Source organism: Myodes glareolus, chromosome 16 (genome assembly GCF_982192425.1).
Source record: "Myodes glareolus chromosome 16, mMyoGla1.1, whole genome shotgun sequence".
NCBI lineage: Eukaryota > Metazoa > Chordata > Mammalia > Rodentia > Cricetidae > Myodes > Myodes glareolus.
Window position 1 is genome coordinate 8,240,280 of NC_142041.1, and position 26,932 is coordinate 8,267,211.

The 26,932-nt window shown below is 43.1% G+C and overlaps 1 protein-coding gene across 10 annotated transcripts in view; it reads left to right on the plus strand.

Moving 5' to 3' along the window:
- Asph (aspartate beta-hydroxylase) overlaps positions 1 to 26,932 on the plus strand; it is a 181,710-nt gene that overhangs the window by 95,876 nt on the left and 58,902 nt on the right. The window lies entirely within an intron of this gene.

Here is a 26,932-nt window from a genome sequence, read left to right on the forward strand (position 1 = left end):
CTAGCTGCAGATTTAGGCTTGTCTTCCATTCATATCCCTGATCACCGCACAGGTCAGTCCTCCAAGAGCTGTAAGTCCTAAGGGGGCCTCTCAGGAGGGTGTGGGACCTCGGGGCTCTGAAGCAGCAGCTCACTTGCCTGTGTTAGCATCTTCAGTTTCACTGAGAGCAGAGTCCCAGCTTGATGGCTCACACCTGGAGTGTAATGTGCGGCCACATGGAGAGAGTGGGAAAGGCAACAGCTGGAGAATCGGAAGTTCAAGAACAGTTTGAGCTATAGAAACCCTGTCTCAAAAAAAAAAAAATTAAATTAAAATAGGAGTTGAGGTCAGTGCCAACCAAATGACGCTTATAACTATTATGTTTTATTAGGGCAGGCAGACAGGAAGGAAGGAAGGAAGGAAGGAAGGAAGGAAGGAAGGAAGGAAAGAAGGAAAGAAAGATGGATATCACAATTTAAAGAAATAGTAAACAGTGTCACCACTAATTCATCGAGATAACCATCACACATGGGAATCTCATATATTTCCACAGATAGATTCAGCTGCAAGGATTGGTGAGGCTTGCCATTTTGTAACATGTAGTAAAAATCTGGGAATGTGCTCAATGACCGGAATTAACTTAGTAGGAATACGAAGAGGGAATTTTTTTCCAGAGTGGCAATAATAAATTTTTCTCAGAATGATTTCCATCTACATTACCTCACACCAGGAATACTGATGAGTATCACCTGGGGGGTCACACCTGCAATCCCAGCACTCAGGTGACAATCATGAGGTTGAGGCCAGCCTAGGCAGCCTAGCAGGACCTCGTCTCCAAAGCAAAAGCCAAAGTTAACGAACGGAAGCGCATTACTAATAAGAACAGTATTCCAAAGAAGGGCTATATGGTTTCTTCAGAGTTAATTATTCTGTGACCCTTTTAGAGAATCAAGTTTATTGCTAGTTTGTGTGTATGTGTGTGTGTGTGCATGTACACACGCATGCCTGTGTACACACGTGAACTCAAATGTGCCCTCCTATGCTTGTATGTGCACACCCTCGCCTGTTATATGTGTGGAGGCCGGAGGCTGATGTCAGATGTCTTCTTTTAATTCCCACCTTATCTTGAAGACAGGCTCTCTCCTTGAATATGGAGCTCACCCAATGGTGGTGGCCAGCAAGTCCCTGGATCTGCTTGGCTGCCCACAGCACTGGGGTTGCTGGGATGGACTGCTTTTACATGGTTACTGGGAATGGAAACTTGAGTCCTTAGTGTTCCAACCAAGCACTTTACCCTCCAGGGTCTCCCCAGCCCCGAGATATCCTGATTTTAAAATTGAATCAGATTATTAATCTGTTTTAGATAAAATTGCTGTATCAGTCTCTCTCCACTGGATGTCATCTTTCCCCACATATCCATATTCCAGAGCCTAAATGCAAGTGTGAGCTACAAACCAATGGTGTGCAGACAGTTTGCTACATTGTCACATTCAATGTCACCTTCATTGTCCCATCCGCTCATTCAGCACCTGTTCACATCTGGTTGCCAGGCTCTGTTTGGGGCACCAGGGATATTGCAATAGTAATAAAATGAAGTTAGAGCTCTCACAGGCTGATATTCAAAATATGTGGAGCCAGAAATGCTATGGATTTGGGACTTCTTCAAATTTTAGAGTATTTACATATATAATTATGCATGCATCTCTTTATAAATCTGTCTATATGTTTTTGTTTTTTGTTTTTTTTGAAACAGGATTTCTCTGTAGCTTTGAAACTTGACTAGCTCTTGTAGACCAGGCTGGCCTCGAACTCACTGAGATCCACCTGCCTCTTCCTCCCGAATGCTGGGATTAAGGGCATGCGCCACCACCACCTGGCAAATGTATCTATATGTATATACATATATATGTATGTATGTATATATATGCATGTATATTTATATGTGTGCACACATGCACACACACAAGTCGCTTGTGTCTTACGTGCAGTGAAAAGGAGGGCTGGGGAGACAGCTCAGTCAGAAATGTGTCAGTCCTGCAGACTGAATTAGGTAGGACACCCATGATTCTGATGCTGTGAAGGCCGAGGAAAAACCATGACTGGGTCTTGCTTGTCACCTAGTATAGCTGAATCGACGAGCTTCAGTCTCAATGACAGCCTCTGCCTTAAAATCGGCAGAAGAGGGGAGACTGAGAAGGGCAGTAGACATTAACCTCTGTTCATTAGTTAATGCCTTATTTTTCTTTGGTTCTTTTGTTTTGCTTCTTAATTTAATTAATTAATTAACTAATTAATTTTTACAGCCAGGCTGCTATTTCCTTCCCTTCCTCTCCTCCCAGTCCCTCCCCCTTCACTAATTATTTACAGTCATTCATATCATTGATTTGATCTGTTTTGCTAATAATAGATCACCATCCCAACACAGTAGAAGCCATTGCTATTGGGTAGATTTTTCTTTCCTGCTATGAGCCAGGAGATTCCTGTCTTCTTTGCATGTGTGGTAACTCTTGGTTAAAAACTTGATTGTGTTTCCAATGTTGTTCTTTCTGAGAGTTGATGTGCAGGTAAGAACTAAGTCAACCTCACTGAAACAAAAAAAAACAACAGCTGTCTCCTCTACAGTGTAAAACACTAGTATTTTGGCCCAATTTTTTTTTTTTTTTGCCTTTAATTGTTGTTTCCAATATGTAAGTCCTTTGGGGGTGGGAACTGTCTGCAGAACTTATGGATTTGCCAGAGATTTGGGCAGAATTCACACTCAGGACTTGCTTCCCTTCTTTCTGTTCTTCACCGTCTGACAACCTAGTCGTTCTGCCAGCTCTAAGTTCCACACCTGAGGCCAGTTCTGTGTCGCTGTGTTCTGTCCCCACTATGTGTGACCGAGAAGTGTAACTGGGCTATTTCGGCAAAAGCAGTTCTGTCCAGGATACATCCCCATTGTCCTCCGGGAAGTGTGACTTTTTGTGTTCATTCTGTGTACAGGCAGCCCCTCTCCACAGAAGAAATGTGGTAGGTAGTGTTAATTTCCTACTTGACTGAATATAGAATCCCCTGAGAGTTGGCCCCCTGGGCCCTCTGTCTGTGGGAGATATTCCTGGCCGGAATCCTGAACTAGTGGAGAAGGGGAACTGAGCAGCCATGGAAATTCATCATTCTCCTTCCTCGTTATGGGGATGATGTGACCAGCTGCTTCCAGCCCTGCCGCCTTGACCTCCCCTCCATGATGTGCCCAGAATTGTGAACCAGAACAAACCCCTTTTCCCTAAGTGCCTTTTGTCAGAGTATTTTATCACAGCCAAAGGTTAAGAAACTTAGACACCATCCTACCAATAGGATATTACAGAAATGACAGAACATGGCTTCCCAACAGGGTGATAGGTGAAATGCCACAGTGTTTCACTTTCTTTCCTCTGGTCCACTCACTTTGGGGAAACCAGCTGTCACTTTATATGCAAGTAGTTCAGTTCATGTAGCTAGAAACTCATACAAGGTAACCAGTGACTACAGATGTCATAAGGTTCTATAGTGACTCCTGCAGTCAAGTATCCTCCCCTTGACTGTCTGCTTTGTCTCCAGCTTCCTGAGGCTGCCCATGTAGGTGGACAGGAATCACACAGCCAGGCGCTCCAACAGAACCCAAACCACCACTCTCTTGCTGTGAGAAGACAGGATTTCCACTGCTGATGCGCGTGGCTTTAGAGCACACAGGAGCGATCAGTCTTCTAAGAACTGCGCCTTCCAGTGGCTGCCTGCCATCGCCTTCAAAGGGCCTTTTAAATGTTTTGATGTCACTTCATCAGCTTAATGAAGTGTTTGCACCGATACCCTGAGTGTTAGGCAGGCTGTACAGCTCAGGTTTGAACTTCCCTGGCCGAGTTACTTAGCTGTGCCTTTTCACTCAGTTTTCCTTGAGCTGTTGGACTGCTTTTCCTTTTTCTTGTTGACTTTAGTGATTTTGATAACAACCCCCCATTGGCTTCTGATATTATGCAGTTTCTTTCTCTATTTCTTTACATGTTTGCTTCATGTTTGATGTCTTACAGATGCAGTGTTTGGATAAGTTCAGTACACAGATGGGTGATTCGAGAAAGAATTCCATTCTCGGTTGTGCTAGAGAACTTGGACAAGGCTTAACAATCTCTCCTGGCCTTCACATATGTGTCTCTTCCGCAGTCATAGAGTACCTGTATAAAGACTCTAAGAGGCTTGATGACCTTGGAAGTTTAGGAGACATAAAGTGAGAAGTGTGGTACTTTTCTAAATAATTCACCCGTGGAGACAAGAACTGTGGAGTTGGCTGTGAAGACCCTGGTTGTGAAGGGGCAATCACTCCACCTGTGTAGGCCTCCATCTGGTGTGCATGAGCTCAGACACGCCCTCACTGCCTTGGATGTGCATACCGTGTGCTGTGGTCAGTAGAGTTAGGTTTGTGTAGCATCTGCCCATGAGATGCCTTAACCCACTGTCGTTAGCCGTCCAGAAGCACGCGTATTCCTCAGGATCAGTACCAACATCCCACCTAGGTGGTGTTGTGCCATCCGGTGCTTCAGTTCAGGTCAGACCACTCTGCCTTAGTGATCGCCCCATATAGAGGAGCGATATAGAAATAGAATATATAAATCAGCTCGGTCAAAGCTTTGGAAAGCCACCCTGCAGCTGCGAGAAGAGGTTATGAGATAACTGCCATTAAAGATTTATTATCGTCATTACACTCAACAGCTACAGTAGTCTTAGTGCTTCCTAAAATACATCAGCAGTTATTGTCTGATTACGTCTACAGATAAGTTAATTATAGGAGATTTCTGACTCTTATATAACTCTGATTTAGAGAGAAGTTTAATTACAGCAATTTCAGTGATTTAAGTAAGCTGAGCATATATTACCAGCCTCAGCAAGTAGAGCCGAGGCTTTCAGCTGTGTTGAAGTACACGCTCGCTTTGTTTTCGGTTTTCCTTGCAGGCTCTGAACTCTACGGTAGGGCACGTGATAGCCCGGGACACCTGTTCCCACCAGAGGGCAGCTCCAGTCAAACACTCTGCAGGAGCGTAATAGCGACTTCTTCCTTATCATTAAAATCCCATTCTAATGCTTCCCGTGGAGCTCGCCGCCTTTGCCAGCACTAATTTGTGTAATGATTGTGGCAATGTGAGCACGAAAGGAAAACAGGCTGCTCAAGGCGAGGAGGGTACAGTGGTAGAGGATTTTAAATGTTCTGTTAGGGTCTTGATTTGTTTTTCTATCACATTGTGGATGAGAGTTGTGGCCCTATCTATCTTTAAATCACATAATTCAGATGACTTTATTAACACCTTTCTATCTGTATATGTAATAATCAAAGATGAACATATTACTTAAGTATGCCCAAACTAACATGAAATTAAACTTTCAAGAAAAGGTGTTATAAATAGATAAAGCTATGGGTAATTTATTTATCTAAATAAATAAACATAAAAGTGGGTAGCATGTTAATTTAAAAGGTACAGTGAGGATTACCTTATTTGAAATTCCACAGGACTTTTTCTGTACCATTGTCTATTTCAAAATTCTACTGGAAGCTTCTGTTGGCCTTTAGAGTAGTAATTCTTACCATATAATTTTATATTTTCCCTTAAACGTAAAAACGTTGTTTAGAAGGGAAAGGGCAGAGTCCTTATCTGTGGTTTCTCTTACTCGTGCTCAACGATGCCCCAGTGCAGAAGTCGCTGCTGTCTGAAGGCCACCGTGGTCCCAGGTCTGGAAGACCCACAAGACCCACTGACTTCATCTCGTCACATGGGGGCTGGGTCAGCTCACATCATCCCAAGAACAGTGCAGTACACTAAGATATTTTGATAAAGAAAAAAAGGAAAAAAACCCATTGCCATGACTTCTATTATAAATCATGGTTATACTTGTTCTGTTTTATTCATCATTTTTATTAACCCATTAGTGTGCCTATTTGTGAGTTAAACGTAATAATGAGTGTTTCCATGTAGAAAAAGCATGGTCTGTAGGGTTAACTGTGTCTGCAGCTTCGGGCCTCCGCTGGGAACATATCCCTATTGGTGAGGCTGGGCTGTCACACCAGTAATAGAGAAAACAAACAGGTCCTGTCTGTTTCACTCTGGGAAATCTGTCACATAGCAGCATGGAATGTGGGTACTCTCATCCTTTTGATTAGAATACCACTTCCCTTTCCGTCACCTCCTTTGCCCTTTTTGTCACCCATGTTCTGTCTCACATGAGAATGACTTTAGGGAACTCTCTGTTGCCACCTCCCAGGGACCCCACCTTCGGGTGTTATGGAGGATATGTATAGGCGTTTCGGTTTCGTAGGCCCGGCTTTGCTGATCAGCCCTGATGGCCACACGGATGCTGGCGGTGTGGGAGGAACCCTGGGGCTCCTTTAGTGCTACAAACGTGCTGCCAGGGGAGGACCCCAGGCCTTCTGGCATCTGAGTGGGAGACACCAGCTTCCTCTTCTAGGCTGCAGGCTGTCCGAGACTCCTGACTTCACCATGGCCTTCTCATTCTCCTGACTATCCAGGGGAAGACGCTTTTCTCTGGGCCCTTGGTTGCTCAGCTGTTAGAGGAGCTGATTTGGTGTTGCTTGTGGACCGAGGACCACGGATACAGTGGTTACTGACGTTTTGTTCTTACCTGGGATGAAGATGCTTCAGGGCAAATATCATCCTAATAAGGAAAAAAGCAGTGCTTCCTGCTTCACGGTTGTGCTTCTTGCCTTTTCCTGCTGGGGTCTTGCTGTGCCTTCCTCCCAGAGGCATCCGGCCTCGACTGGACACGAGGGTGGACTCTTTTGGGTTTCTGGAGAGAACTGGTTTGTTTGTTTGCTTGTTTTGTCTTGTTTTTATTTGCTTGTTAACATACTGAAGTAATGAAAAAACATAACCGAGGAGCCGGGCACCGTGCGCACACCTGAAATCTCAGCTCTCAGCAGCAGAGGCAGGAGGACTGTTGCAAGACTGAGGCCAGCCTGGTTTGTATAGCAAGTTCCAGGACAGCCTGGTGTCAAACTAGTAAATAAAGATAACAGCAATGGTTAAGATGTCTCTCATGCTTCCTCTCCCAGGTCACCCACTCCTAGATGTATTGACCACTGAGGCAAATGTGCACCCAGTTATGCCATGAACTCTGAACTCAGATTGTGCATTGGTCCAGTTGGCTATGGTTGAAGCAGAGAATACATGGTTTATTTGTGTTTTTTGTTTTGAGGTTTTTTTTTTTTAAGATGAAATCGATATGTAGTGGTGAAGGAATTAAGAGTAGAAATTATATATAGTCATTATTTTCCTTTCACCGTGTTGTGGGACCACAGGTTTTCCTGCATGACATTGGCGTGCGGGCTGTTCCTCATGTATCTAGCAAGAGTTCCATTCATGTCAAAGCTTTGTGAGTTTTGATACTCAGTTATTTTTCATGGCGGGTAGCACGCTGTTGCAGAGAAGAAATGTCGGCATTTCTAGACACAATAAACTGATCCCTATCGCAAAGAGCAGCGTGACTGGGATGGGAGGGGCGTGCTCTCCACGAAACACTTTCCGCTGGGTTCCGGCCCTCAACCCTTGGCCGTGTTACTCTCTGGAAAGCAAAACTTACTCCTTTCTCTCACTGTCCAGTGACTCACACACTTTCTCTACTCTGAGTCCTCAGTGTGCCGTTGGGATGAACCCTGTCTGTCCTGATTCATGTGCTGGGTTTTGTTAGCATTCCCCTCTAAGGTTAAAGATGTTTTGTCTGGAGCCTAGTTAATTATGCGACTATCATCCTAACTGTGTCCAAGTTTGTGAAACACACTTAAAACTCCACTCAATCAGAGTGGTGGTGGTGCACGCCTTTAATCCCAGCATTCGAGAAGCAGAGGCAGGCAGATCTCTGAATTTAAGGCCAACATGGTCTACAAAGGAAGTTCTTGGACAGCTAGGGCTGTTAACACAGAGAAACCCTGTCTCAGAAAACCAAAACCAAAACCAAACCAAAAACCCAACCAAACAAACAAGCAAACCAGCCTCAACTTGGATAAAATCTGTTTATACAGTATTTATTTGGCTTCTCTTCCCCTAAAGATCACTGACTCCTGAGAGCAGGTACCGACTGACACATTGCTGATGTTATTACTGGAGTTATCCAGCTAACCAGAGGCTGGGCAGCATTAATTGCAAATTATAGCCTCAACATAAAACCAATGAACTTGGGTAAGCGCTTAATTTCTGTCCCTTGTCACTTTGATTCATACTGCATCTTGCTTTTTAACTGCTGCCGTGAACCCCGTGTGTATTTCTCTGCGGTCTATTTTTTTTCCATGGCACTTGCAGACAGTCATGAGAGTCAAGCAGTATAGGACCCAGCAGGGTATGTGTTATTGTGCCATTAATTGCATGCCTCCGTGCCTGCGAGGAAGGAGGCCAGAGGCAGATTGTCTTCTACCCCCTGAGAAGTCTGATAATGGCTTGACAGTGCACTTCCTTGAGGATTTCTCAGTGATTATAAAATACAAGTGAAGAGACTTGTTGGAAAGAAAAAAAATGAGAAGGCTCTTTAAATTGCCTTCGAGATTAAGAGCATCAAGCACAGATAGGGCATTGGTAGTAGATGGGGTAAGAAGGGAGCGGGGACTTAGTTTTACTTTCTCGGGCACTTGGACTGAGAGTTCTGTTGAGTTTTTTGGTTCAAGTGTGAGTCTGATCATGACATTGGGTGGTAAGCCTCTCTGGCAGTGCAGGAGTTTTGAGAGTATTAACCTGTTCAGCCTTTAACACAGCCAGTTTTCCCCCTGCCCATAAGCACTTTAGTTCCTACTATTTGCGTGAAATCCCTTATTCAAAACAAGAAATTGTTGCTGTGAAGCACAAAGGCTTCTTGGACAGAGCAGGAGGGTCTTTGATCTACCCCTCCTATTTTGTCCTCTGACTCTGAACACATCACTTCGCCACTGGGAGTTTTTCTTTTTCCACATGTAAAATAATGCACAGTTTTGGATTCCTGCAGTTTCTTTGTAGGATGCCTGATTGTATTGCTTTGTTTCCGGTGCCTTGCTCTACAAGATCTTAGCGACTCTTACCATCCTTTTCCCGGCGACGGATTTAGAACAAACAAACAAAGAACAGCAACAAAAGCTTAAGATGTTTAGAGATCTGGCATAGTGGTGCACGTTGCTAATCCCAGGACGTGAGAGAGACAGAACAGGATCGGAGTAGCGGGAGTTCAAGATCACTCCCTGGCTCTATATCGGGTTTCAGACCAGCCAAAGCTATGAGAGATCAGCTTCAAGAGAAAACAAACAAAAAGTATGGTTTAAGCTAAAAGTCACCTGATCTCCAAATCCATATGCTATAGAAAAAAAAAAAATCGAGTGATCTGTGCTTGTTCCTTTTCCACGCGGCTCTTGATGGATGTGATAAAGCACCGACATGGCATCCTGGTGTTCTTAATGTCTTAATTGCTAGAGAAAGATGCTCATCCTCCAGGGCTGCTTCTCCGTGAAGTGTGGGTTTATGGAAAGTGAGCATCCACAAGCGGAATGAGGTGCGAGCGTGCTGGGGAACCATTAGAGGAATGCTCGTGGTGGCATCTCATTAAATAAATAGCACGTTGAGTTTCCTTTCCACCTTGGATGTTAAAAGTGGAGCTTGAAAACAGCCAACAGCAAAAGCTAAATGCTTGAGGGATTTATTGTAAGACTCCGTAGTGCCATTAATTTCCATGTATGCTTTAAATTGCTGGGGTGAAATAATGTATTCAGCAACGAAGCAAGTTCCTGCTTCCTCCCCTGAGTCTCCTTGATTGTGCAATTGGTATCTCATTCTTTAATTAAACTTGTCCAAAGATAGGATCAGCTAAAGTGTTTACTGTATAAATAGTTTGCATTCCCAGTGTGCACGCTTAAAACCGTGGTATAAAGAGTTTGCCATCTGTTAAAAAGCAAAACATGTGGTGTGCTGTTGCATAAAAATAAACCCCACATTATTCATTTAAAGGATCACAGCTTAATATATCTTTGGGGATGACAATAATGTGTGATATTTTGGAATGTCACCACCTTCTCTCCAAGCGACAGCATGCTCACTAAAGCATTATGATGAACAACATGACTGAGTACAAACATAGGAAATTGAATTTTATTTTCAATACTGTGTTTCCTCTAATATTTGGTCGTTCCTTTTATACCAGGAATTTAATCATTCCTCTCCCTTTGCTGCCATCCGCTGCCGTCCTCTTGGCTCTCTGATTTCACCTGTGGTCATCGTATCTCAGTGGTCTGTCTACTACTACATTATTTGGGCTTATGCATGTCTCAGAAAAGCTTCAGACTGGCACTTTAGGGTCACCCATTAAAGCCACAGTGGCACCATATTGTCTGCCGAGTACCACAGTACCACCATACCATCTTTCTTCTCTTAGACATTGTCAGAGAAACACATCACCTGGCTTCAGGCCACCATGTGGCTGTGGCCTTCACTCGCCCTACCCTGGCATCCCGGAAGCCCCTCTGTGGTCTCTCAGAGTCCTTGAACTTAACCTCCTTCCTACTCTACCTCCATAATCTCCTTTTGCTTTGGAATCAACTTTGCTCCCTCACACACCCCAAAGTAGACCTGTGTTTTAAGACTCCAAACATCAGATTCCTCCAAAATTCCTTTTGCACTAACCCAAGTAGAAGTAACTTCTGTGTTCTTGTTTTGGTTCACCGTTTTCAGCTTGCTCTTCTTGCTATGCCCCTTCCCATTATCAGAAGCGTTTGGGTTTCTGTTTGATCTGGGTTTGACTCTGTTACCCTCACAGTGAATGCATCCCAAGTTCTTCGGAGCTGCTGTTACCATGGCTCAGGGATATGCCATATCTTGTATTGGAATTTCCCACTGCACAGCAGTGGGCACAGGTGTTTAAACTTATTTTAGGACTCAGTCATATCTGACAGAATTGTGCAAGGGGTTCCGACACTTCAGACAGAACCAATATCACACTTAGGACTGTTTTTAGATTCCACTTCAAGAAAATAAACAAAATGTAAGTTCTTAAGATTAACTGTGGAAACCTAAACGCAATCCAGGGAAAGTGCTCAAATGTGATATTAAGAATTATACTTTCCTTCCTTTAAAGATGTATTAGTTATGTATAGAGTATTCTGCCTGTATGTGCCCCTTCAGGTCAGAAGAGGGCACCAGATCTCATTACAGGTGCTTTGTGAGCCACCATGTAGTTGCTGGCACTTGAACTCAGGACCTCTGGAAGACCAGCCAATGCTCTTAACCTCTGAGCCACCTCTCTAGTCCTAAAATTTATTTTAAATAATGATGTGTATGTGTGTGTGGGATGTGTGTGTGTGTGTATGTATATGTGTGTGGTGTGTGTGTATGTGTCTGCTCGGTGTGTGTGTGTGTGTGTATGTGTGTATGTATATGTGTGTGCAGTGTGTGTGTGTATATGTGTGCATGTCTGTACATAGTGGAGGGTAGAAGGGAGTGTTGGATCCCTGGAGCTGAAGTTATAAGAGCAGTATGTGCTTTTAACTATTTAGCCATCTCCCTAGCCCTTCAGAATTTGTCTAAATTTTTAAATATATACTCTCATTGTAATTATGTTTTATATTTTTATTATAATAATTTTATTGATATCTAGTTGACAGAGAAACTATCTAAATTCAATCTGAAGTTTTCACAAATGTCAAAGCAAAGAAATTAGATTCCCTGTGCTCTTCTGCTCTTTCAAAGCCCAGGCAGCCCCTGGTCCGTCCTCCACACCCAGGCAGCCCCTGGTCCGTTCTTCACACCCAGGCGACCACTGGTCCATCCTCCACACCCAGGCAGCCCCTGGTCCGTCCTCCACACCCCAGGCAGCCCCTGGTCCGTCCTCCACACCCCAGGCAGCCCCTGGTCCATCCTCCACACCCAGGCAGCCCCTGGTCCATCCTCCACACCCAGGCAGCCCCTGGTCCATCCTCCACACCCAGGCAGCCCCTGGTCCATCCTCCACATCCAGGCAGCCCCTGGTCCATCCTCCACACCCAGGCAGCCCCTGGTCCATCTTCCACACCCCAGGCAGCCCCTGGTCCGTCCTCCACACCCCAGGCGACTATTGGTCCATCCCCTACACCCAGGCAGCACCTGGTCCATCCTCCACACCCAGGCAACCCCTGGTCCATCCCCCACACCCAGGCAGCCCCTGGTCCATCCTCCACACCCAGGCATCCCCTGGTCCATCCTCCACACCCAAGGCAGCCCCTGGTCCATCCTCCACACCCAGGCAACCCCTGGTCCATCCTCCACTCCCGAGGCAGCCCCGGGTTGATGGAGGAGGGTCATCGGTCTATGTGTTACTTTCATTGGTTAATTAATAAAGAAACTGCTTGGCCTGATAGGTCAGAACATAGGTGAGTGGAGTAGACAGAACAGAATGCTAGGAAGAAGGCAATGAGGCAGACGCCTTAGCTCTCCTCTCCAAGATGGATGCAGGTCAGAATCTTCCTGGTAAGCCACCACCTTGTAGTGCTACACAGATTATTAGAAATGGGTTAGATCAATATATAAGAGTTAGCCAATAAGAGGCTACAGATAATGGACCAGGCAGTGTTTAAATGAATACAGTTTCAGTGTAATTATTTCGGGTAAAGCTAGTCAGGCGGGCGGCGGGAACCGGCCCACTGTTCCTTTTACACCGGGTCCCCCCAAGTCTCTGTGTATTCACTTTCATTTCCCAGCACTCTGAGTTAGTGTAATTGCAGAGTGTGCAGGATTTGAGAGTGGAACATCATTGAGCAATTATTTGGAGATGCATGTAACAGTATGTAATAAAAGCTCATTATTACTGACAAGCACTAGAAATTTTATTGCTACAGTAGAGTTTATTTATCCTTCCACTTTCAGGCCTTTGTATTAGTTCCTGCTTTGAGCATGACAGATATATTAAGAAATCTGTGTAGAAGTCGTTGTGTAGACACATGCTTCCATTTTCCTTGGAATGTATGGGAATGAAATGGTTGGGTTATATAGTATATCCTTAATGTCTTAAGAAGTTCCTAAGCTAGTCCACACGGATGTACAAATTCATTGTACACTTGCTTTGTCGTGTGTCAGCTCTTCCCCATCCTTCCTGACATTTGTTTATAGCAACTGCTGCCCACCGCAGCCACTCTGACAGGTCTGTGTTCATTTCCCATTGGGTTTCAACTTTGTTTTTATGGTGACAAATGATTCTGAGTGTTTTCGTTGAACTTTTCATACTATCTCTTGTTGGACAAAGTGTTTCTTCACGCTTTGCCTATTTTTTATTAGCATGCTTGTTTTTTAATCTTGAGTTTGGGATCTTTGTCACAGTATCTAAAAAAAATGTTGTACATATCTTGCACGTTTCTTCCATTTTTCATCTTTGTGTTAGTATGATATGCAGCGTTAATTGATTTTTCAAATGTTGAACTTGTAGGATGTATTTCAGAGTTAGCCTCACTGTACCTTTTCCGTTATTTGTCTGGTTGGATTGGGCTTGCCAAAAGTTTTCCTAGAATTGTTTACACCGGTGTTGGTAAAGCACGCTGGCTTTTAGTGATACTTTCATGTAATGTCTCTGTCTGCTGTTGGTCTCAGGAGGAATGCTGACTCATGGTGTAAGTTGAGAAAGAGGCTGTTGTCTTCAAGAATTTATGTGGTGTTTCTTCCCGAAATACTTAATGAAATTCTCCAATGAAGATTACTGGGCCTGGAATTTTCTCTGTGGGAAGATTTTCAACCACTAGTTTGATTTCTTTAATTGGAGTGGATGTTCAGCTTAATTCTTCTTGACTTACCTTTTTAAGTTTGTGACTTTCAAGAATTTGGTTTCATTTTACCTACTTTGTTTAATTAATTTACAAAGCATTGTTTGTCCTCTTGCAAGACTATGTGGTGCCGCCTCTTTCCCAGTATGGGCTATTTGTTGTTTCCCTCTCGATTGTTCTGGTGGGTGGGGTTTTATTTTTTTAACCCTAGCATGAACTTTGGTTTCATGGCTTTATTGCTTTTGTGCTTGGTAGGTCTTTGCATCTGTTCTCAGCTCTACTCTTTCCTTTTACGTTCTGGTTCGTCTTCTTCTTTCTGTGAGGCGGAACTTGAAATACTCTGCCTTTCCAGGGCTGTGTGGCTGTTGCTGAGGACGGTTCTAAAAATGCCGACTAGGTCAAGTTGCATCGTCTTGTTGCTCTGGTCTTCTGTATTCTACACTTGGTCTTAGCCAAAAGACCAAGAAGCAACAGGTCTTTTGTATTCGAATGAACATTATTCTTCTCTTGTCCTATTAAGTACTGAGTTGAATTATCAAATTATCTAATGGGCTTGCAGGTTCTTATAATCTTCTTATAGTTTTGTCGGTATTAATTCATATATTTCATAGCTCTATTACTAGATGAATAAACATTTAGATTATTATACCTTCTTATGGATCAATTCTTGGTTCAATATGAAATAGCCTTCTTCATTTCTGATAATATTCATTGGCCTGAAATTGACTTTGAACATTCACGTAAAGACCCCAGACTCCTTTTGATTACTATTAGAATAACATTCTGTTCCTCATCCAGTTATTTTTAACTGGTTTGAGTCTTTATATTTGAGCTGTGTTTCTGCTGACGGACTCCAGCAGATCTGAGCCTAGCAAACACAGACCTGAGCCTGGCAAACATGGAACTATCAGGTTTTGCCTTCTACCCTTCTCCTCCTTGGTAAAGACCATTAGATTACATTCCTAAAGATGCCCGCCAAGGTCTATTCCCTTATTTGGCCTCTGACTCATTCCTGAGAAAAAACACCAAGGTCCAGCAATCAAAATTCACTGTGTTATTTGGCTAACATGTCCAATCAGGATTTACCAACCCACCCTAGCACAGACAACCCTTTTCTCCTTAAAATCCCACTCTTCCAAAAGCACCAAAACACCTGCTTTCTTGCTGCATGCTGTTTGCCTTTGCTCCTCTGAGAGAATAAATCTCGTTTGTGCTGAGAATTTGGTATGGGGTGTGTCCTGTGCTGAGTCTTGGGAGCTAACTTCCCTTACCCTTGTAGTCTGCATAGGATTAAGTCTTGGTTTGTTTTTGGTTTTCCCTAACCTAAAAGCCTTTATCTTTTAATTGCCACAGTACATTGGGCGTTTATAGTCAATGTGGCTTCTGGTATGCTGAGATTTCAATCTATCATTTTCTTCTGTCTTCCGCTTGTCACAGCTCTTCTTCGTGCATTTTTTCCTCTTTCTTGCAAATTATTTGAATAATATTCATAATTATGTCATGTCTTTACTGCATAACTACAGTGGTTTCCTTAGAGTTTGTGGGATATGCCTGTACCCTGAATTGTATGACATCACTTCCTGTGTGCACTCATACACTTCCAGTTCTGCACACTTCTGTGCTGTATCCTAACACACTACCTTTTAACACACTACTATGTTAGCCCATCCAGTACTGTACTTTTTTTTCTTTATAAATTATTGCTTAAAATGATTGTCTTTTAAAGATGAGGTTTTTGAAGATATTTAAACAGTAGAAAAATAAAGCTATTTCCCCGTGTCAGTACCGTTTCTGTTCCCTTCACTCTTCATGTGCATTTGTGTTTCCACCTTGTACCACTTATCTTCTATAGGAAGGCTGCTCCGGAATATTTCCTACAGAGTGGTCATACTTCCCATAAGTCCTTCCTGCTCTGACATGTGTCAAACTGCTTTCATCTCCTCTTTGGTTTCTGAAAAGCATTTTGCTGGGTATAAAATTGTTAGGATACTTTATTTGGTTAGTGTGTTTATATCACAACTCTATCACATCTCCTTCAATTTTCTTCTGGAGGAAATTCTTCATCGCTATTTTTGTTTTCTTGAACATCATCTGTTTGCTCTGTCTGCTTTTAGGATTCTCTTTTTTTTTTTAAAGAAAAAAAACTGGCTTGAGAATCTTGATTTGTGGCCCTCACAGTGACTCCCTTCACTCCCATATGTACAGTTTCTAGAAAATCATTGTCTCATGTATTGTATGAAGTATTTAAAACATTGTCATTATACTTAACCATAACCTTAGTTTGTGAAGAAAGCATCCCCTGTAGTGTGGTGTTATTTTCAGCACCTCTTTCTAGATTAGTAATGACTGGCTTCTCCATATCAAGTTACAGGTTTAAGTCTCTGGTTCTAGTCTCAACTAAAATCATGTTTGTTCATGGTGAGAAATGTACCAGTTAAACAGGTATTTTTTTCTATTTGTTAAACTTTCAGAAATCATTTTATCCTCTCTCTGTTACTCAAATAAGCAGAAGCATTTCTCATTTTCTGGAGACCAAGATTTTAGTCACTGGTGGGTTTTTGCCGAAGGTCTGTGATCCTTCTCGCCTGTCAATCATCTTTGCTAAAAGCCAAGATTAATAACTTCTGTAATATCGGGTGTGCGTGTTTCCTTTCAGGGACAAATGTGAAAGGTTTTCTAGAGAGTCTTCTTACTGCTGTCATCCGACTGGTTTTAGACACCCATGGCGAATCCTATGGAACGTCCATCTTAACATATGTGAACATTAAAGGGAGTCGCTGCTATGCTGTGTAACACTTATCAGATCTACAGACCCTGTTGATAGTGAGAAGATTCCGTGATAATTACTGAAACTCTATCTTGTAAATTCCTAAACCATTACTTGTGGAATATGTTCTGCCACACCTTTAGATGTGCCAGAGGTGCTGTGCCTCAGAGTCGCTTGCTGTTTACTCATCAGTGGGACTTGGCTCCCTATTGCTTTTAGGTTCTCCCAGTGACACCGGTGCAAAGCAAGGCTAGGAGAGTATATAAAGGGCATTGTTGTGACGTTCATAGGAAACCACCATTTCACAGAAATATTAAAGCTAAAGCAAAAATTAAAGTACCTTTAAGCACTGTTTAAACAAAATTAATGCAATCTGGCTGATACTTTGCTGACATACATCTTACATACGTTTCTGATCTTCGAAAGTGTATGCTGTACAGAATTTCAAGGCTGGCAATTAGGGAGCCCAAATCTGACTTCAATGACCACCAGCTATTGTACTGAGCAGTAACGCTTTGGGAGCTGTTAACATGGGTGGCTCTATATATTTTACCCACATTATAAAGCTATTTGAACCTGTACTTGTTCTGCTGGATGTTCTGCCTTTTCCCTACATCTGATGTTTGTGTTTGATGCTGAGCCACCCTCGCCCTTATGTATCTACTTACTGAGGATGGGACCCGTACCCTCCCAGTGTGAGCATGCGACCTTCCCTGGGGCTGCAGTCCTGGCTCCTGCTTTTTGTTGTTTAGATACTCAGTTAATGGTTAGAGAACCAGAAGACCAAGACTGTTCGAGCTGGTTCTGGAGCTAAGCGGTGATTGAGCTCTTCCCTCCTGAGTGTAGATGGTGTTCACAATGACCGTGCATAGGAGTCTGGACTGTCTGGGCACTGATGGAGCTTCTGTTACATCTAGAAAAACACATCACTTAGTGTCTAAAATTTCTAATTTAACATATGGGGTCACATCTGTTAAAGGATTATTACTCTAGAAGGGGAATGATGTATAATTTATTAAAATAATCCTATGGGGAGACAGCCAACTCCATTTAATGAACTGAGATACTTGCTGGCTTCACGGAATGTTCCCAGCAGAATCTCACAGTCTTTCCATCAAGGAGGCAGATGAAAACAATTGCCCTTTATATAATGTTTACTGTGTTGTGTGAGTTAGTGTCTCTCAGCTGAAAAAATATTTATGTTCACTGTTCAGAGTAAGCTTTGAATATTGGACTCCTGCTGGTTTGTAGTTGGTATTTAATTCTGAGAGATACAAAGGTCCATTATTTCTCCACTGTAGGAGGCAAGGAAGGGGGCACTGTCCACCCATCCTGTCACACTGCGGCAGAAGGCTGGCAGGTCAGAGCAGCTCCCGAAGTGGTCCAAACACACCTCTTCTCCCACTCATACTTAGGAAGTGTGCAGTCCTTGAGATTGAAGTCTCAGAAGGGGTTGCTTTTGGCTCCAATAACATTAATTTTCCTTTATCACATAGCAGTAATACCAGCAAAGGCCCCTACCCAGAGCACTTCCAGGACTGTCTGCTGATTAGGTTTCTCAACAGCAAATAGCATGCCTGTCTCTCAATGTACTAACAGACTGATTTCAGAACCAGTGGGAGGCTTAGCAGTAGGAAACACCTTGCACAATTCCTACCTTTAAATGAAAGAGAAAATAGCGGAGGGCTCCAGCCCATATTCCCTGCCAGTCTGTTAGAAACACTCCAGATGCAGGCATGCTTGCCCTGTGCTCAGCAGGTATTTTTACATCAAAGATCCTGACGTAGGATTGATTCTCTAGGGGTTCTCTTCACTGTCTCCTCCTCCTTCTCACATATCTTCTTATTTCTAATGTTGAAATTTACTAGTGATTTTGTTTTAGAAAATCAAATGTAACTTCTGGTTTTGATTTAGGAAGATTAAAATGTTTAGTTGTATTTGTCTTAATTGCTTTTTACCACAATCAATGTAGTAAAATTGCTTGACATAGCTGTGAGTTTCATCCTGCATCTTGGGTGGAGAGCACATTTTTTTTTCTTGGATACTGTAGTATCCCATAAAGTATTTTGCTTTTCAAATTAATGCTATTTTCATGAATTTTCATCAGATTCCACCTTTGGTAACTACTCTAATAAAAGCCAGTCACTAATATTTTGCATGCATAGTCTTGATGAATGCTTGGACAAGTTGAGTATCCTTTGCCTAGAGTATTTGGAACTAGAAATGCTTTGGATATCCAACGTTAGGAATGTTGCATAAACCCAATGAGATACCTTGAGGATTCAACTCAAGCCTTGTCATGAAATTCATTTATATTTCATCTATATTTAATTGACATAGCCTGAAGTTAATTTATGTCCCGGTGGTTAATCTCAGTTGTCAACACTAGGAACTATAAAATCACCTGGGATACAAACCTCAGGGACTGTGTTTTGATTACTTTAATTGATACGGGAAGATTCACCCATGGGCGACACCATTCCTTAGGCCAGGTTTCTGGACTGTACGGATAGGACCAAGTGAGCAGAGCGCACACATTCATTATTCTCTGCTTCCTTATGTCAGGTTGTCAGGAACCCAGGCTCTGGCTCTACCCATAAGGAAGCAGAGGATGCTGGAAGCCTGTCTTCCCAGCCATGGTGCTTTCCTGCATGATGAACCCTAGAAGTGTGAATCCAAACAAACCTCTCTGTCTTTGAGCTGATTGTATCAGGATATTTTATCACACTAACAGCAGAAATACTTCATAATTTTCTGAATGAAACAAAAATTGTAAGTGTTGAAGTATCAGATTGGTAACCTCATGGGTTACTCAGTAAGTTTTGAACTTCTGCTCTGTTCTGGGCACGTTACTGAAATTCCTTCCCAGAGGAAGACGAAAACAACCAGTATCCCTCCTTGTAAGGCCCTAATAACAAACCAAATTGTGATTTCACCAGAGTTCACTGAGATTATTACTTACTCAGAGCAATGGGTAAGGGGTCACATGCAAGTGCAGGGACGATGCTAGAGAATCCACACTGCAAGGTCCACACACAACAGGGATGATAGCTTTCCTGCTCCATTCATCCCTCCCCACCCATATTCTCTAGCCCCTCCCAGAGACCCTAAGGCCACATGTCATGAGTATGGAGTTGCAGACAATTTGTTGGGATGGCTGAACTCTCAGGTGAGGGTTTCATGACCCAACCTGTCCCATCTTCTTCCAAAAGGGAAGGTCAACAGTCAACAAAGCCAGCTGTGATGATCTTTGGCAAGCAAGCCCACCCGGACGATACAAGATGTCAGAGTTTGGCTGGCAGGATAGTCCTGTACAACAGAGCAGCTCAGATTTGGGGTGTATTTTGTTTCTTATATTTTTAATATATTTATAAATTTCCAAATTTTCAAAATTAGTTTTCTTAGGAGAAGGCGTCATGCCGCAGCACACGTGTAGAGGCCAGAGGACAGTTTCCAGGAGTCCTTCTCTTCTTCTGTCATGTGGATTCTGTGGTTCACACTCAGATCAGCAGGCTTAGCAGCACGTGCCTCACTCAGTGGGTCGTCTCACTTGCCCAGAGTGGGATTTTGGATTAGGGATCTCCAAGTCTAATGGGGTTTGGGGAGCATGAGAAGTACTGTGGCTCCTTAGGTAGAGTGTGGGTCAGGAGTTGCCTACACCTCTACCTGCTCGACCTGGGAAGTGTTTGACAGCAGAGCAAATCCGAAATTAATAAAAGAACAAAAACAAACAAACAAAAACCTATGTACATTTACTAATACCATAGCTGTACTGGGTGGTTTTGCGTGTCCATTTGACACGAGCTAGAGTCATCAGAGGAAGGACCCTCAGCTGAGAAAATGCTCCATGAGATCCAACTCTAAGGCATTTTCTCATTTAGTGATCAATAGGAGCGGGCCCAGGCCACGGTGGGTGGTGCCATCCCTGGGCTGTTTGTTGGTCCTGGGTTCTGTAACAAGGTAGACTGAGCAAGCCATGGGAAGCAAGCCAGTAAACAGCCCCTCCATGGCCTCTGCATCAGCCCCTGCCTCTGGGATCCTGCCCTGTTTGAGTCCTGTCCTGACTTCCTGCAGTGACTAACAGCAATGCTTTTCCTCCCCAACTTGCTTTTTGGTCATGGTGGTTTTGTCACAGTGACTGAAACCCTAACTGAGACAGTAGTTCACACAGATTTCCATTGAATTCAGAAATAGAATTTTAGCCGGGCAGTGGTGGCGCACACCTTTAATCCCAACATTTGGGAGACAGAGGTGGATGGCCATCTGTGAGTTCGAGGCCAGCCTGGTCTACAAGAGCTAGTTCCAGGACAGCTAGGACTGTTACACAGAGAAACCCTGTCTTGAAAAGCCAGTAAATAAATAAATAAATAAATAAATAAATAAATAAATAAATAAATAAAAGAATTTTAAAGTAAATTAAGATGCTGTATGTGGAAGCTGTAACTAACGTCAGTGTGATGCTTCCTGCCTCTACCTTCCATGGTGGGTAGGCAGGGTCAGATACCCACATTGTAACTAACAAATGTTAGCGTGATGCTTCATGTCTCTGATTATCTCCCTTGGCATGTAGGCAGAGTCAGATACCCACATTGTAACTAATGTCGGTGTGATGCTTCATGCCTCTCACTGTCTTCCATGGCAGGTAGGCAGAGTCAGATTCCCACAATGCACTGATGGAGACTTAATCAGATATCTGACTTAGCCAGATATTTTAAATTACCCAGAAGTGGCAATGCTGAACCCCATGCTCTCATCTTTCTGCTAACCCAGAATGTGTCTGTGTAATGTAACTAGGTGCTTAAGACACAAAATGAAGGAAAATTACTATGGTTTTTTAAGCTCCCTTTATCTTTATAGACAGTAATATGAAGTTCAGTTAGTTCCATTGTGCAATGCACTACTTACACTAATACTTAATTCCACTCTGCCATCATGATCAAAGCTCACGAACAACCCACTTTTTCAATGCCTGGGCCAGATGCCAGAGATAGGAAGCAATTGTAAAGAATGTTGACAATTCAGACTACTGGGGACAACTCGAGACCTAGTCTTTGCTCTGCTGCTTACAGAATATGTATCCTGGGTAAGGGACATGTGTTTAACCAATTAAGTACTCAATAAATGCCAGCTATGTATCAACAAAGAATTTCCCTGGTGTAATAACAAGCACCCAGTAAACCCAGGAGACTTGGGAGGCTGAGGTAGGAAGATCATCTGAGACAGAGTTCAAGGCCAGCCTAAGCAACAGACCTTTGTTTCGTAAACAAAACAAAAAGAATAATAGAGGCCCAGAGTATAGCTCATTTCGTAGAGTGCTTTCCTCACATGTAGAAAGCCCTGGTCTCAGTCTTGATCCCTGTACTTTGTAAAACCTGACCTGGTGGCTCATGTTTATTACCAGCCTGTATTGGATGCAGGACGATCGGAGGTTCAAGATCATTTCTAGATATAAAACCAAGGCCAGCCTAGACTTGGGAGGTGGGGTGAGAATTTGATAACATATTAAGGAAAACCAAACTGGGAGTTTTGATGTCTCACTAAAAGCAGCTGAGCTTTGCAAACCAAGAATCTCCTGGTTAGCTGTGCCCGTATCCTGCCATACCTGTGCAGACCGACTAAATGCACTAAAAAATGGAGATGGAATAAGGCATAGGGAATAACACCAATGTTCTCCACAGGGTGTTCTGTGGGAGATAGCTTGAACTTAAATAACTTAAATGGAATAACTTAAATAACTTAAGTGGACATGTGTTTAACAATGGTCTCCGCAGGGTATTTTGTGGGAAATAGCTGGAGCCTAATTTGCTTCTTTTTCTTGTCTTCTTCCTCTGTCCTTCCTACTATAGTCTATTGAACAGTTTGGATTGGACATTCTTTAAAGCATCCTACTTTATTGTGTCCCTTAGTTGCTTATCACTGTGGTGCTGTAGACTATCACTTTAACTATGTAAAGGTGTCTTGCATTTGTTTAGGCTGCCTTTGTTTAATCATCTAAAGATGTGTTACTCTTTTACCTTGCCTGCCTAAGGCACCTGATTGATCTAATAGAAAGCCGAATGGCCAATAGCGGGGCAGTAGAAGGATAGGCGGGGCAGAGAAAATGAGTAGGAGGAGAAATATAGGCTAGAGGAGGATCTGAGAACAAGGGAGAAAGAAAGGGAGATGCCTGGGGCCAACCAGTCACCAGACAGACATGAAGTAGGTCATACAGAATGAAAGAAATATTTAAAAAAAAAAAAAACAGGGACAAAGTGTAGATGAAGAGAAACAGGCTAAATTAAGTTATAAGAACTAGCAAGAAATAAGTATAAGCCAGGCCAAGCATTCATAACTAATAGTAAATCTCCATGTCATGATTTGGGAGCTGGTTGGTGGCCCAGAAGAAAGGCTGCTACGTTGTGTTTTTTATTTTAAGGAAGTAGATGTGCCTAAATTACAAACCCATACTCCCGTCTTCTCTCCCAGAATGGCTTGCTTTGTTCTTGCACTCAGAAACAGCCTTTGGGGATTTCTCTATGGTGGATCAAATGCCACATACTGGCTCTGAGTGATGGTGAAGTCAGTTTTTTCCTTGGGGAAACAATAAGCTCGCATGGGGAGAGGTCAGGAAGTAATGCAGAAATCGAGTGTTGAACAACAACATGTTAACAGTCTGGGAAGTGCATTTTTGTTTGTCTGTTTTGGGTTTTTTGTTTGTTTGTTTTCCTAGAAATAAAATGTAAACATAGAAAAGATGTTCTTTGTTGATGAAGGACCACAGAAGAAGTCATGGGATGTCTTTGAAACAGGATCACAGCATGTGAGATGGGGATTCTTTACATAGAGTGCCATATTTTAGAGACTACGCAAAGAAAATGTAGGCTTTTCAGGTAAGTGGCAGAAGGTGAAAATAGAGACAAGGAACCAACTTGAGAAAGGATGCTGGTTCAAGAAGGTACACCATGAGGAAACTCAGGGTGAATGCTGTTTTCCTTGTATGAGTACGACATTTCAGGTGGGTCTGTGGGAGACAGCCGCACTGTTAAGTTAATGTCTATGTAATTAGTCATTAAAAATGTATTGCCGGCAGTGGTGTCACACGCCTTTAATCTCATCACTCGAGAGGTAGAGGCAGGTGGATCTCTGTAGGTTTGAGGCCAGCGTGAGTTCACAGAGTGAGTTCTGGGACAATTAGGGCTACACAGAGAAACCTTATCTCAAAAATACAGTATATATCCTCCATGACCTACAGAGAAATAAAAGGAATCGTGATAGTTTTTATACAGACCAAGTGTTTACTGTTAGGGCCCTTCCCATGCCTGTACTTTTCCATTGCATTCGTCTTTATACTCACTACAGAGGAGCAAGGGAAGAAGGATTGGAAGTACAACTGCCTCGTTCTCTTTCTTTGTACTTTTGGAAAAAGACTTGTATTGACAAAGATTGAAAAATCAAAATCTTCCTAGAATGTAGACAGAATCCTCATGAGCCATCTTAAGTTATCCAAACTCAACAAAATAACCATCTTTCCCAGTCCATTATGTTTCTACTTTGAAAGGCTCAGTGGCTGACCATGGTTGTGCAGGTCTATAAACAACCTTAGGCAGCTAAGGCAGGAGGATTACAACATCCAGACTTGCCTGGGGTGCAGAATGAGCTCAAATGCAGCTTTGGGAAATTTAAAGAAAACTTGCCTCAAAATAGTAGAAAGAGAAGTGGGTAGAGCATGTTCTTGGGGTATATTATTCTTGGGGTTTAATCCCTAGACCACGGGGAGTGGGGAATGAACTCTGCTAACATTATTGAAACCAAGGAAAACCAGAGGCAAAGAGATCTTTGAAAAACCAGTCCAAGCTCTCCTTTGTAAGTAAGGAAACTGAGGTAGAGGGAGCATAAGAGTGTTTGCCACGTCCTGTCATGACAGGAACCAGGTCTCATCATTCCGACTCCTTGTTCGTTGGCCTCCAAAATAAGGATGGACTGAACTTTTATTGTCGTTAAAGCTTCTCCATGCTTATAAACATTTAAAAATAAAAATAGCCTTGATTGGCAAAGCTTCAGTTTAGGATGAAACTGGGGCAGGCTGCTTTCTTGGCAGTGGATGCTATGAGGTTTTGATATTTTGTCTATTTTGTGCTCTCATAGAAATGTTGAAGCACTAGGGTGCTTACATGCGGCTCTTTAATGGGCATTTCATTTTACTGTAGACTGCTCTGGGTGCCCTAAACTGCCAATATTTTTTTTTCCTAAATAAATCTCATATTAACTTGAACTCCATGCCTGCTGACACAGAGGACGCATTGGAAAGACCTACAACACTTTCAGTGAAGCCTGCCCTCAGGTTCACGCGGGCTCTCCTGGAAGGCCCCGCTGTCACCCTGCTGACAGAAGAGATGTAAGTTTTCGCTGAGACATAAGACAGGAGCTCCTGCCTCCACCATTCCACACCCCGAACTGGTTTCACTTCTATGTCAGTGTCTATGCTAACATACTATATGCTGTGGAGAAGTCCCAGTATTTGACAATATTTCGATCTCTCTTTTAAACAGTTTTCATCATCAGGACAGTTAGGAGCAAGTAGAGGGGAGAAGGGGAAGGAAACAAACCAGATGAGGACCCGAGCAGTCATTTTCAGTCTGTAAATAATGAGATCTGAAGTACTTAAAGTTTCAGCTTTATTTCTGAGGAAAGATGATTGAAAGATGGGGCTTTGGTGACAAAGCAACCACGACAACCCACCCCCAAAATTAACAGCTTAGACAGGCAACCATTTGATAAGGATGTTGAAGTGTAGCTCCCACAACTGAGGGCTTCTATAGGGTTGTGGGTGGGGAAGCACTAAGTACTTTAAGGGGGTACAACCAGGAGTTTGACCATACTCCAATGTATATATAAGCAACACAAATTGGACTTGTGGTTTCTTCTTCTTCTCCTCCTTTTCTTCTTCTGTTTGGAGAAGGTCACAAGGAGGGGGTAGACCTGGGAGGACTGGGAACTGAGTGTGATTGGGATGCAAGATGTGAAAGTCCTAAATAATCAATAAAAAAATTATGTTGAAACAAAAAGCAAGAAGGAAAAGAGCAGGTGGGCTGTGGAGATGAAGACATCAACAGCCGCAGGCTAAGCACAGGCTCCTTGGTGCCTCATACATAACCTTGTTTTAATCCTCATATCCCCCCCGCATTTTAAAGCAGGAAAGTGACTCGGGTTTAGAACCCTCCATGGCATGTATGTATGTGTATGTATGTATGCCTATATATGTGTGTGTATGTATATATTGTTGTATGCTGTTAGCCATGATAGAGCTGAGTCTCAGACTTTTGCCACCCTCCTTTAACTGCTAACTTTCCCCTCTGGAAGGCCTGTCCTTGCCCAATGTGTTAGGTGAGGAACCAGAGCTCTGAGCGGGTAGGTTGGAGAGAGGAGGGTGAGCAGAAGTTGGTAGACTGAGGTTTGGAAGGGTTGGTTGGTCGGCTGTGGGACAACAGGGGCGTCAACAGATGCTGATGGAGCCTAAGAGCGGCTAGCAAGTGAGACAGAGAAAAGATTCATTTTTTGGGCTGAAGACGGGGATCTGTGGGTGCAGCATGGACTCTTAGAGTGTCTTCTGCTTTGTCTCAGAACAAGGTGAAGGTTAATAAGTTTGTAAGTTTAATGTGAAAAAGAACAATTTATCTTTGGATTGTTCTCATTTATCCTGTTGTATCCGGTTTCTCTATCTGTCAGCTTCTGCAGGATCCTTAAAGCTTCTGCCTTTGACAATCTGGGTTTCCAGGGAATTGGGTGAACCTGAGTATTCCAGGGCCATTACCCAGTGGGCACCAGCAGGCCCTGCCCTTAATCCTGCAGAGTGGAGCATTCTTTTAGGAGAAGGGTCTTGGTTTGCATAGGGCCCCAAACCACTTGATAAATAAGTGATAAGACAAGACTCAGCTTTGGTTTGAGACATGGTGTCACCCTGCAGGAGTCTGTGATTTGGACTAAGCAATTACAGGCGTGAATATGGCGAGAGAATAGCTCTAGTTCTTCAGGTGGGAGCAAGAGAGGAAAGAACCATCAAAGAGACGTGCTCGCCACAGTAGAGGAGAGACGAGGCTGGGCAGAAGACAAAAAAAGTAGGCAGGGAGAGAGCAAACTGAACAGCATGCAGTATGGGGAGGTTTTATCAGCCACGTGGCTTTGGATGAAAGCATGGGAGTATTTTCAGCCAAGAAGCATAAGGAAAGTCGTTTGATGGAGAAATTGGCCTGAGAAATAGTGCTTGAAATAAGAAGGGAGCCTGTAGTATTCACATAGAGCAGAATCATGAAATCTACAGAGTAGTTGTGACTTCCTGTCATAGGTTTTTCTGTCAAGCATGAATATGGCTCATGACATCCCAAAGCAATGACAACCGTGAGAGCCAAGCTTGCTGGCTACAGATGGCCAGACGGGGTCTAGTAACATGAAGGGAATTTGAA